The sequence below is a fragment of the Equus przewalskii genome, chromosome 11, assembly GCF_037783145.1.
Source record: "Equus przewalskii isolate Varuska chromosome 11, EquPr2, whole genome shotgun sequence".
In the NCBI taxonomy this organism is placed as follows: domain Eukaryota; kingdom Metazoa; phylum Chordata; class Mammalia; order Perissodactyla; family Equidae; genus Equus; species Equus przewalskii.
In genome coordinates, this window is record NC_091841.1 from 1,577,006 (window position 1) to 1,590,229 (window position 13,224).

At 45.7% G+C, this 13,224-nt stretch overlaps 1 long non-coding RNA gene across 1 annotated transcript; it reads left to right on the top strand.

Annotated features, from left to right (window-relative positions):
- Positions 1-7,125: 7,125 nt before the first annotated feature.
- On the top strand, positions 7,126-8,444 carry LOC139074443 (uncharacterized). Its single transcript, XR_011524065.1, has 2 exons — positions 7,126-7,266; positions 8,041-8,444. It is a non-coding gene; the product is annotated as an uncharacterized lncRNA (long non-coding RNA).
- The last annotated feature ends 4,780 nt before the right edge of the window (positions 8,445-13,224 follow it).

Consider the following 13,224-nt stretch of genomic DNA (forward strand, 5'->3'; position numbering starts at 1 on the left):
AAATCACAACGTTATACTGCTTGCTAACCTTATTTAGCAGGTTGTGTCCAAATAAATTTTTGGCTGTCTGCTGATAGCAAGTCTACTCTCAAGGGCCTAGGAGTTCTTGCAGAAGTTACCTGTGGCGGACTCTGTTGGTGCCTGACTAGATTCCCCTTCACCTGGCGGGTGCACCCGTCCCCCAGGTGCTGTGAGTAAAGGCTGCTAACGACCAACAGCTACCCCTTCTTCAGAGCATTCTCTGCTGAACCAGAGTGGCCAACCCCTAAGGTTAGGTACCCCCTCCCACCCCGACGGCAGCCAGGAGCCGATAACTGACACAGGGGTACAAACGCTGACATCCTCGCCACAAAGGAGACCCAAATATGTGGTTGATTTGTGCTCCCGAGTTTTCTGCGGGGCTAGGCTGGTGCCGGTCTTCAGCGGACATCACCCCCGTACCTGGCGTCTTGCCCTGTCTGTTTCCCTCACTCCTCTTCTCTGAGAGCACTCTTTCAACACATCGCCTTCAGGAGAACCCCCACCTCAGGTTCTGCTTTTGGGGAACTCTACCTAAGGCAGTTGGTACCAATAGTGGCCATAGGATGAGATCCTAGCGGTGGGTCACCCACTCCCTTGATGGCCACAAGGACCAATGCCTGGCAGTAGTGGAGTATTCACAGTCTCTAGCGTGGTCTCTCAGCGCAGTGTCTAAGAATCTGACCTGGGGTGAACGGGTTGGGGAGGTGCGGGGGGTGGAGATAATGGCCCTGGCATTTGAAAGGCATGGAACAAATAGCAAACCTAAGACTGTGGAATTGGAGACTTTCGCTAAGCGCCGTTGATTCACTGAGGAGAGAAAATGCAAGGCTCAGATGTGCTAATCAGCTGTTTAAAGCCGAGAGCCTCTTTGGGGGCACTTAGAGACGTTCATCTTCTGCAGCCGGGGGGGGGGGGGCGGGGGGGTGCAGACAGGGCTGAAGAGCAAGCACAGAACCTAACTGCAAGGGCAGCAGAACTTCAAGGCAGGCTGAATTCTCAGCTTAGGCAAATATGCTATGCCAAAGGCAAAGCCTCATAGGAAAAGAGTGGGAACCCGAGACTCAGAATACAGATATCTGGGGAGATGCACTTGAGAACCTTGCACCCCCAGATTCAGATTTCACTGAACCCCTTTGGCATGCACAAATGGCCCACTCCCCATTGTTGGAAAATAAGCTCCCGCTCCTTTTCTTGAACATAATACTGAGTCTCAAATGAGGCTGGTGCTTTATAAGATAACGCTTGCCCTTCTTAGGATCAGCTAGCATCTTCTCCCTCCCGGCCGCCAGACCTATAATTACGGTCAAATCTCAGCATAACACCACTGGGGAAGTGCCAGGCCTGCAAAGGGTGGAGAGGAATTATATGCCGAAGAGGGTACGGGAACTGGTTGATATGTAGCAGCAGGAACTGGGTGAGTATGCCCAGGAGGGGGTCACGAGGATGCTAGATGAAGGTGGGAGGTTAAGGAACATTTGTCAATATAGTATTAAAGGCCTCAGGAGACATGTCTAATATACTGCTGGGGTGGTTGTTAGCATCTTCGAAAAAGTGATAGATTGCATTAAATGAGACAGAGATGCCAGCCTGCCTGGTAGGCTATGGAGAAGAGATTAAAATCTCAGAAAACTGAGCATGCTAGAATGGGTCAACTACATAAGATGGAAAAGCCAAGAGCTGACTCTGTTCCTCCATTTAGCAAGGTGAGAGGGGCTGAGGGAGAGTTCTAGAACCATTGAGAAGCTCTGTAGAAGCTGTTCTCTCTAGACTGGGGCTAACAGAAGATGCTATTCCAGAACCAGGCTCCCTACTATCAATGAGAATAATAGGGTCCCAGAAGAGCAGAGACCAGGTGGTAACTCAACAATCAGAAGCAAGGGGGAGGTAACTACTGCAACGGCAGCAGTACAGGAATGGGAGGGCTGACCCGAGGCTCTCTATGGAGATGGCCAATAGGTCATGGTGTTCCTGGGGCCAAGAGAGATGGCAGCCAATAAGAATATTTGTACAATATATAAAATCAAAAGAGATTAAGAATAGATGAACAGAAGGCTGAGGTCAGCCATCCCAATAGACAATCAAGAGTTCTTGCCCAGTTTCCAGATCTGAGTCAATTCTCAGATCCAGAACCCACTGATGGCTAAAGGAACTGAGTCCCCCTGTGAGAAGATACAGTAGGATCGTAACAAGTACGTATTGTAGTGATTTGACCAGTCCTTCTCCAAAGGGACCTATGGCTATTTATGCAGGTGACTATACACTGGGGAAACGGAATACCCGGTTCTTTCGAGTGCTGTTGCATACAAGGTCAGAGGTAAGACACCCAAAGTGCCATCATGACCCCTTTTTTAATTTAGGGGCATATGCAAGCTGGAATAAAGTGAGTCCTGACCCAGGTCTGACTCACAGTTGGTAAACGAGTCCATGGATCACCCAGTGGTCATTTTCCCAGCTCCCAAATGTAGAAGTGGATTGGCCAGTCTTAGCAGTTTGCGGACCACTTCCAACAGTTCTTTGACCTGTTGAGTAAAGGCAGTTGTAGTAGGAAAGGCCATGCGTAAGTCCCCAGAACCATGCTCTTGGGTCACGATAGTGTACCAAAGCACCGCATGCTCGGGAGAATGGCAGATTGATGCCACCTTCAAAGACATAAAGGATGGAGAGTGGTGGTTCCCATCACACGCTCATCTAATTGATTAGTCTGGCCCCTGAAAAACTGGATCCTGGGGGAGGAGAGTGTGCTGCTGCAAACCTAACCAGGTGTTACCCCACCTGCAGCTGTTTTTCACTATAGCGCATTAACACCTCCTCATGTTGATGTATTCAGTGATTACTGGCAAAAATGTGGCTTTAATACCCATCCGAAAGGAGGATCAGAAGCAGCTGACATGTATATACAATAAACAACAATACACAGTCATAATTTTGCCTCTAGGCTCTGTTCATTTTTCCCCTCTCTGTCACAATGTAGTCCAAAGGGACCTGGACAATCTGACGATTATGCAGACCATCACCTTGTGATGACATCATATTAATCAAACCTGATGAGACGTAGAAAATTCTCTGGATACCCTCGCAAGATCATGTGCTTCAAGGAGTAGGAGACAGGCACTACAAAGAGTCAGGGACTGGCCACAGTGGAGACGTTTTTAGGGGTCCAGTGAGCCAGGACATGCTGGGTCATCCTATCGGAAGGAAAGGGCACGTTTTTGTACTTTGTACCTTGTACAACTAAGAAAGAAGCACAGTGCTTGGTAGGTCTCTGGGTTTAGGAGGTAGCATGTTCCATGCCTGAATACTGATCCGTTCTTTGGGTGACACAGAAGGATCCTGGATGGAGCGGGGTCTAGAGCACTCCAATAAATCCCTTATAGTAGGATCCCATCTCAGCCTCCACTTCTAGGGAGCCCAGCCTGAGACGAGTGCTTCAGAAGAGGCCGAGGTGCTCAGATGCTCAGAGCCACAAGATGGACACCTGGGCCAGAGGTTTAGTGAGTTTTCTTCTGGCTGGACAACCTAGGCATTTTTTTTTTTTTTTTTTTTTGCCTTCTCTAGGCCTCTGTGTTCTCATCTGTAAAACATAGGGTTTGTGTTAATTCAGCATTTCTTCAGCTACTTCCATCAGATAACAGATGTGACAGATAAGATTTACATGCGTGACACACTCCCAAGGGTGTGCCCCTCACACCCATAAGACAGGCTGTGGGGGTGCACACTTCCCAGCAGACTGGCTGTAACTGCCCCCCTCCCTTCCACTCAGAAAGACATTGGAGAGCAACGGGGCCAAAGTGCGATAATGTGGGAGGGAGAACCTTGACTCTGCTCTAATTCATTTTTAAAACATCATTCGCAATCCGTGGTGCTTTAACGTGTTTTAAAAATTACTTAAAAAAACCCACTTTTAACGAATTTCACAATGTCTTGACCACCTGGTTCAGAACTGGCGGTTAAAAATGCTCTTTGAGATTATTTCCACTTCCAAAGTTTTAGATTCTGAGAATGAGTCCCCAGAAAAGGAGTGTCAAAATCTTTCTGGAACGTCAGCAGCACTGTGATGCCGGAAGCAGGAGCGCTCCTGGCATGTAAGTTCGTACACAGATTGTACGTGGATTTCACAAGAGGTTCACCAGTCATGAACTTATTTGGAGCCATTCTCCCCATATTTACTGATTGCCTACTCTTATGCTATTTCTAGGATTCTAGAAGTCTAAGTTGTGATGAGTTGATCACAATTTAGTGTCTTTACTTTACATTAGTATTTCAAAAAGTGTAGGTGAGGGGACGGCCCCATGGCCGAGTAGTTAAGTTTGCGCGCTCCATCTTGGCGGCCCAGGGTTTCACTGGTTCGGATCCTGGGCGTCGACATGGCACGGCTCATCAGGCCACGCTGAGGCGGTGTCCCACACAGCACAACCAGAGGCACTCACAACTAGATTATACAACTATGTACTGGGGGGCTTTGGGGAGAAGAAGAAGTGGGGGAAAAAGTGTAGGTTAATAAGAGAGAAAGGGTTTCTGTGGTCAGAGAATTTTGGGTCAATTAAGGCTAATCAGATTTCTTTATCACAGAATTTCTCAAGTTATTTAATCTAATCTGTTACTATGCCTTGTGAATCTCCAGGAGAGAAACTCAGTCTGCAGTGTTTCCTAAAGATTTTGAACATGGAACCCGAGAGAACAACTGTTTTCGGGACACACTTTGGAAAAGGCTGCCTTACAGCAACTCCAGGTTTCGACGGTCCCTGAGTAACTTGAGCCAGCACCGCTGCGATGCCGTCCATGTAGGCTTACCCGTCACCAATCCGATTATGCTCCTGAGTGACGTACAGTGGTGTCTGCTAAATGTGCTTCCCTCACATCCCCACTACTTTTTCTCCATCTCTAGTTCAGATTCCAGAAAGCAAACAGTGGCTCCACTCTAGAAAGTGTGCCACTACCCCTCTTAGGTGCTGGCGGACTTTTTGTAGAGTAATGGACCAGTGGTCAAACACTCAATTCTGCACCTCGCTCTGATACTCAGAAGCAAGGTGACCAGGGGTGGGAGACCAAGAAGTAATGAGATGGAATAATTACAATAAGAGTGGCTGTATTTGTGAAGTGAGATATTTTTAAAATATTGTTTAGAGATGCATTTTTAAAAATAAACTAAAGTACCTATCGCATTTCCAGACACATAGTCTAGGAGCATCCTGAAGATGAGAACCTGGAGAGTGAGATTATTAATGGTCCCGTTTATTGAACACTCTATGCCTGAACTATGCTAAATACATTCAGATCTTTGCTCATATGCTGCCTCCTCAAAGAGGCCTTTCCTGACGATCCTATCTCAGACAGCCCCCGCCACCTCCACACCCTAAGCAGGCTGTATGTTTTACGACATTTATCACTGCCCAACGTTATAATATTTTTCTGCTTGTTTGTTTCCCCAACTGGAATTTAAGCTCCACGAGGACACAGATTTTGTGCATTTTGTTCCGTGCTGTATCCCAACGTCCAGAACAGTACAGGGCCTCCACCAAGCACTTGCACAAGGAGGTCATAAATGAGTGGTATCGTGGAATTCTAACCACAAGCCTGTGAACCGAGTCTTACTATTATCTCCATGGGGTTAATTGAGGAGGCTAGGCCGTCAAGAGATTAAGTCTCTTGCTTAAGGACATAGTAAGTGGTGGAACCTGTATTCAGATCTGGGTGTGACCCACAGCTTTAGCCACCAGCCTGTTCAGCCTTTTATAACACTGAGCACAGTGTTGCTTCTCAGAAGGTGGTACCTGGCCTCGGTGGGGACTCATTAAAATATAGGTGATTGTGGTTCACCCTCATATATTGAAACAGAATGGGTGCAGGGAGGGCTGGGGGAGAACGAAGGGCAGGAAAAAGGACGAGATGGAGAGAAAACGATCTTAGGATCTGTCTCCAGTATCTCATATCTGACCCAAATGGACTGGTCTGACCTCTTGGGATGCCTGTCTGACCACCCCCCCGCCCCCGAGAAGGGGGTGCAGGAGAAGCAGAAGAAGCTATCTCACAAGCGGCTCTGTGAGACTTGGGATGCTTTGATGCCCAGGTGAAGAGATTGGACCAGTCTGGCCCCTTTCAGGTTAGCAGCTCTGGCAGCACCGTGAGACAGCCTTGGCCCAGACGCCAGGATGGTCGTGGAGACCGTGGAAGGAGTCTTGGGAACTGAACATCATCACCACAGAGGCGAGAAGGAAGACAATCGTGCTGGGGGCAAAGGCCCGTGCAACACCACTGGGACTCCCAGAAAGCCTCGGAAGGTGGGCAGAATTTGCTAGGGTCTGGGGTCCCTGTTTCAGTAAATGTGGGCCAGCGCTAGCTACTGACATTTGAATTGCTATTGAGGTGATTCCATTGGTACCTACAGATGTTTGTTTCTCTCCTAAGGTCCCTGTTTTCCTTTGTCTGGTTGGGCCTGTAGGGCTTTCACCCTGAGGTGAGCCAGAGGGCAAGACACAAGTGCGGCTTTGACCTTTTCCTCTCTGGGACTGTCTGTAATTCTCCGGTGGTTTTAAACAGGGAGGTGGGGGTGTGTCCGGAATGGAAACCACACGGGAGCCTTTGGAATCAGCTCTGCAGGCCCACCGCCTGGGCTCCCATCTCTGTGGACACGGGTGAGCTCCAGAGAGAGAAAGGGGCCTTTTGTTCTCCGCTGGGTCCAGGCCCAGCCACCTTGCCGTCTTGCCGTGCCTGAATTCCACAGTGTCACAGGACTTGAGTGAAGCTGTCCTTGATTTCTAGTAGCTGAGCTCTCTTGCCAGGCCCTCCAATTCTGAGCTGTTAACTCACCACTCCTTTATTTACATATTAGTTAGATGAAGTACACCCACTCAGATTGCGAAACACCATTCATTGTTTTTGGCCGGTTGCTCCTTAGGTGTAGTCAAGACGTGTCATTCTGAGGGGTTCAAAAGTGTTTCACAGTAATGTCAACTCCATAGTTATGGCCCCAAGTAAAAACCTTGACCTGAGAAATGAGAAAAACTCCCCAAAGGTAAGGTAAGTAATTAAGCAAAGGATTGCATTTTATTGTGTAAATTATATTATGTTTACTGTAAAACTAAACTTCCAGTAACCCTTATAAAGTCTTCACAGGTAATGACTTAACCATCCGTCGTGAGTCCCAGGGCTGCAGAACAGAACACGTTTGTCCTTTAAATGCTATTGGGAAAGAGAAACCAGAAGAAAATTGGAAAAAGCAGTTTTCCCAGGCTTCAGTCCTTGCAGGTTTGGCTTGGATTCAGGAGCGGAATCCTGGTTTTCCCCCCAAACCTCCCCAGTACTGGGTTATGCAAATCTTAGGTGTAGCAAGAACTGGGCATGAAATCAATTGCAGTTCTGGAATGTTTGTAGCATACATGCAACTTGGTAGGATATTCTCTCTCTCTTCTCCTAGGCCATTTTTCTCCAATTTCTCTGGAAATGAGAGACATGTGACCATGGCTTTCAGACCTGCAGGTTGCACAACTCAAGGGAGCACCATGACCTTATGTGAATGTTGTCTCCTAGAGTTGTGCAAAGCACTGACCCTGATCCCTTTACAACGTGCCATTCATACAACTGCCTGCAAAAAATGGTGTTTGTGGCCAACTGGATATTCTATTCTCGTATTCTTTTCCTACCACCTGGTTCAGGTTAAACGATGTTTTTAGCCTCAGTCTATTTTTACCTTTTCCTGCTCATCATTCAACATGGGACCTTTCATCCCATACCAAGGGTCGCGATATGCAATCTGTCACAAGGGAGTTTGGCGGGGTGAAAAAGAAAAGGTTCTAAGTTGCTCCAAAGGAGCTGAAAAGGTGTGAGAATTTTGTTCTAGAAAAGGTATGAGAATTGGCTTTGTGACAGAAAAGAGTACTTTAGCTCTCAGCTCTCATGTCTGGTGTTGAGGGTTAATACGCTGAGAGAGAGCGTGGCGTTCCTGGCAGGTGATGGGAAAGCAGCGTGTCCCCTCACCAGCACCTCCCAATCAAAGTAGGTTTTTTGTTCTTTTTGCAACAGGCCTTTACCTACAAAAGCAGGCGGTTCCCTTGGGAAGTATGCATCCAATTAATCCTCCAAATAAATACTTGGCTTCAACAGAGAAAATAACCTCGCCGTATTCAGCACAGACTTGATGGCACCTGCCTCAGGCCCTTGAATGAGCAGGACTGCTTTGCCCATTGGGCACTGCAGCAGAGCGCCTAGGCCAGGGCCAAGAACACTTCAAGAGCAGATTAAAATGCCTGAGACTTGGGGAGAAAGAAAGAAAGAAATGTTCTGCTTCCAAAATATGGAAATTGTGAAATGAGTATTTTAAAATGTTTAGTGACATCGCTGCAAATTATACCATATGTCAACTTCATCAAAGATTAAATTTGATCTTCATAAGCATCTCATTACAATTAAAAACAATTTGTGGATTAGATTTTCTTACTGAAAATTTCTCATGGGTCCCCAACGATTGCTGAGAAATCATAACCAAGCGTGAATCAGAGGAGTTGATTGTAGAAAATAATTTTAAAAGCCAAGTTAGAAAATGCCTTTCAAATGTTTTGGCCCCAAATTCTGGTGGATACAAATATTTTTGATAACGAGTGGGCGGAGCTGCCTAGGATTTAAGAGGCTCGCCAGGCGGCCCTGTGGTTGGGTCATTTCACCTCCCTGGGATATTCTTTAATTGTCTCTATAATCCATGTTCTTTCTCTGACTTAAATTTTTGAAGGAAACTTCCCTGCGAGAAGTTTTCCTCGTCCTGCTCCCCTGGTCTCCTTGACTATCTCTTTAGCAATCACCCACAGGAGGACCTCGTTTTTGCTTGTGTTACAGACAACTTATATTCCTTCATGTCTATTTTGAGGGCTTTCTTAAATCTATTTTATGAATTCCTGTTATATTTCTACTAAAGTGAGAGCCTTGGAAGGGAAAGCATCTATTCATTCATTCATTTATTCAATGAAGCTCCCATGTGTTGGGTGCTTGGGATACAAAGTTGAGTACGGCACAGTATCTGGCCGCTTCCTTCAAGACATTCACAGTCTAGGAAGGAAGAAAGATAGGACAGCAAATAAATTATAGCACAGCTGCCTCCTGGAGGTTTAGTGCCTGTTGCTCAGACTGGCACTGGGTTCAATACATTTTTATTTATTTAATAAGCATTTTCTCTGTGTCAGGTACTATTCTCAATACAGACACTGTTTAACACTTTTGCAAATAGTAATCCATTTAATCCTCAAACCAGTCCCATGAGGCATTATAATTATCCCCATTTTACAAATGAGGACATCGAAGCACAGATAAGTTAATTCGCTCAAGATCAGTCACACAGCAAATAAGTGGCAGGGCCAGGATTTGACCCCAGACAGCTTTGCTCCAGCCATGCCACACCACAAGCATCCAGGGTATGAACTGAACCATATGACCAGCGCCAGAGGGCTTCGTAGAAAAGGCTGCATAACTCGTTATGCTCAGGTAGGATGGAGCAGGCAAGGAGGTCTTCACAAAGCAGATGATATTTGAATTGTTCTGTATGAAAGAGGAATTTGTCAACAGGTAAATTTAGACTACAGAATTTAAAAATGTGTTCCAAAAATAGCCTATGCCATAGTCTATATGTATAAAATAAACAGATATGATGATTCGTACTGGGAAATGCAAATAGTTTATACTGCTGGAACGGAATGTGTTTGGAGAGGATTTATAGACACAGGGCTTGAAAGGGAAGCAAGGAAAGCAAACTTGCTGGTCATTTGGAGGCATTTGGCTTTCGGTTAGTTTTGACTTTGGTCAGTAAAATGTTGATGCCCGCCCCCCCCTCCCCGCCTTGAAAACCACAAAAGAGAAGCTTGGTCAATTCAATTATACAAAAGAAATGTTTCTAATATGTGCGGAAGCAAATGACACAAAGCCAAAATTCGAACAACAAACCAGGATAAAATACTTGCACTGCACAGCAGAGTCCATTTTTCTTAATGTACTAAGTGTGTTCACAATTCAACAAGGGAACTACGTGTGGTGACAGATGTTAACTAGACTTATTGTGGTGATCATTTCGCAATATGTACAAACATCAAATCATTATGTTGTACACCTGAAACTAATATAATGTTATATGTCAATTACAGCTCAATAAAAAAATTAAGGGCAAAAAAAGGCCAACAAATCAAGAGAGACAAAGGACACGATTTAAAGAAAAGATATCTAAACATTTTTAATGGTGGTCTGCCTACTTATAAGAGAAATGCAAATAAAAACACGGGTAAGACAGAATTGTCACCATTGGTTTGGCAAAGATCTAAAGGTTTGGCAACACGCCGGCCCGACCAGGGTTTGGGGACACAGCCACTCTCATAGATGCCTGTAGGAGAGTAGGTTGGGACAATCTCTGTGAGGGCAGTTAGACAATATCTATCAAAATTACACATGAGCATATTTTTTAATCTGACAATTCCACTCCTAGGAATTTATTCTGCAGGTGTGTTTATACATGGATATGATGTTGTGCCTCCAAGGATACGTATGTTACAACATTGTTTGTAACAGCAAAAGACTGGGAGAAAAAAACCTAAATGTCCTTCACTGTGGAACTGGTTAATTCCATTACGGCGCATCCATACCATAAAATAATTTGATGTCTTTGAAAAGAACAAATCTGTCTTGTATGTAGCAATGCGGCAGAATCTCCAACATACAGCGAAAAAAGCAAGGTACAGGACAGTGGGTGAGGTTTACTACCATCAATATGTGCGACATATGGGCTTGAAGATGCATGGAACACTTGGGAAGGATCGTCAGAAGTTGATAACACTGGTTGCCCCTGGGGAGGAAGCTGGGTGGCCGGGGAGAGAGGGATTATGGAGACCTACTTTTATTGTATAATTTAGATGTCTTCTGAGGGTTTTTGCCATGTGTTTTCTATTTGATTTTTTTTTTTTTGCCATATATTATCTGATTTTTAATTATTAAGTTTTAAAATGTTGGTTGATTGTCCCCCTTTCGCCATTACATTGTTTTGCATTTGGTAGGAGGATCAATTAAGATCTATTTAATGGTTTACTTTTCCATAAAACTCCAAACTAAGTTATCTTCTTGCAGGAGGGAGAAGAGGGAAGAGCTTGGCCGCAATAAGCCAGAGCTGTGGGTGAAGACTGCTGGAGGAGGGGCTTCTTCTGTCCGCCTCCGGGTGTGAGGCCAGGCCAGCAGCCTCCCTGCGGGCGGGCGGGGGAGCTGTGCCTCCGAGCTTGCTGGCAGACTTTTGTTTAAACGCCTTTCCGAATGCTGGCTTTCCGGTTCCTTAGACCCAGAGACAAATGTTGTGAAACTCCTGTCTGGCCTCAGTTTTGGTTGCAACCCTGGGTATGTGTTCACCGACCTATTCTGGCATATACATGATCCTCACTGACCCTTAGCAGATCAAAGCTCAGTTTTGCTGAAACGGATGAATTTATGTGTCTATTTTTAGCGAAGTGCCTGGTATCAGTCTGCTGTGCTTGCACGTGCTCCTGTAACCTCAATGAAGGACTGATTTTCTCAGTTAATAAGGCTGGGTGGGTGCAGAAGGTCTGAACGCCCACTTAAAGACACTGTGTTTAGACCTCTCGAGGTGTAACAATCAAGAGAATAAAGGATCAAAGGCTATGTCAACTGCCAAGCCCAGGCCCTTCTAATTAGCGAAATCAGCCCTGCTGCCCGCGACGTGCTTTTTGCCCGGAGATGACTCCTCTCCTCGATGTTTAAGCGACATCTTGTTGAGCTGGTTTCAGAGGATTAAGCTCCATGTAATTTCATCTTTCCCAGGTGTGAGACACTGTGTGCACAGTAATATGATTCTGTACTGTCAGGGAAAACAGCGTGTCTTTGTCAGCGCTGTTTGACAGAGTCAAACTCCTGAATCCTGACCTCACCCTCAGCAGGCCCACATCCCACACGGTTACCGCTCGCCCTTCTGCTGAGAGATGCCAGGGTTTGGCTGTGGGGACACGGTCACGCCGGGCAGCAGAGCGGACACAAGGTGTGCCAGCGGCCCAGCTGCACTTCAGAAAGCATTGCCTTGCCCATTCCTTTGGAGTCAGCTTCGAAGGGCTGAGCAATACTGTCACTGTTTCCAACAAGGGAAAAAACCCAAAATACTTAGTAATTAATTTGTATTTACTTTAGGTAGTAGTTAGGTCAATTATTTTTCTGATTCTTTGGGTAATGTCCTCAGTAATGGTTTCCCGCTGAATATTTGCATTTTTGATATATAATATGTACTCTAGTACATAAAGTATTAGTCACCATTTACTAATAAAAATAGCTAATTTTATTGAGTTCTAACTAAGAGTCATGTACAGTTCTATGTGCTTACATGGATTATTGCATCTCACGCACACCACTATAATTATCGCGTCCATTTTACAGATTGGAAAGTGGGATGCAGAGGAAGTAACCTGAACAAAGGAACAGGGCTGGCAAGTGGCGGACGTGGGATTCGAACCCAGGAGTCTGAGTCTGAGTCTGGCATTTTAGCACATAACCACAAAGTCACCCACCTCCATTTATTATATGGCAGACACGTGATAACCGTAGGAGGTGATGATTGCCATTCCCATTTTACAGACGGGCAAATGGGGGGGTCTCTGAGAATTGAAGTAAGTTACCCAGTTACACAGGTAGTAAATGGTCAATGCTAGCTAGCTCAGATCCAAATCCGAGCTCTTAACTCACCAATCATCTGACCAAGAGAGGTGAATCTATTTCTGTCTCGGTCCACGTAGATATCTTGGTCCTAGCACTTGCAATGGACAAACAGATATGTGCTGTATTACCATCTGTCTGCACCTGTCCATACAGAGAGGTATTGGAAATGAGAGACAGTTATGTTCCAAGCTGGGGACTATAGAAATTTGTTACTCTAAGTCTTGCTGTTTTCCAGGAGCAAGAAACAAGAAAAGAGTCTTGAAGGGATGGAACCTTAAATAGCGTAGGTCAAACCCCGTAATTTCACAGATGAGGAGCAATTGCTTCGGAGAGAGAAAGCAGCTTATGCAAAGTCACAGAGGAACCTCACGTGGCCTTGCTGGGGTTAGAGCCAGAGTCTCCGGACACCCACGTCAGTGGCCTTCCTTTTACACCATTTTGTTTCCACTGAGTTTTACTGAGCCGGGTACCGCATGAGTACCATTTGGGCATGGTTCCTTGCTGTGGGGTTTAAGATCAGTCCTGTTC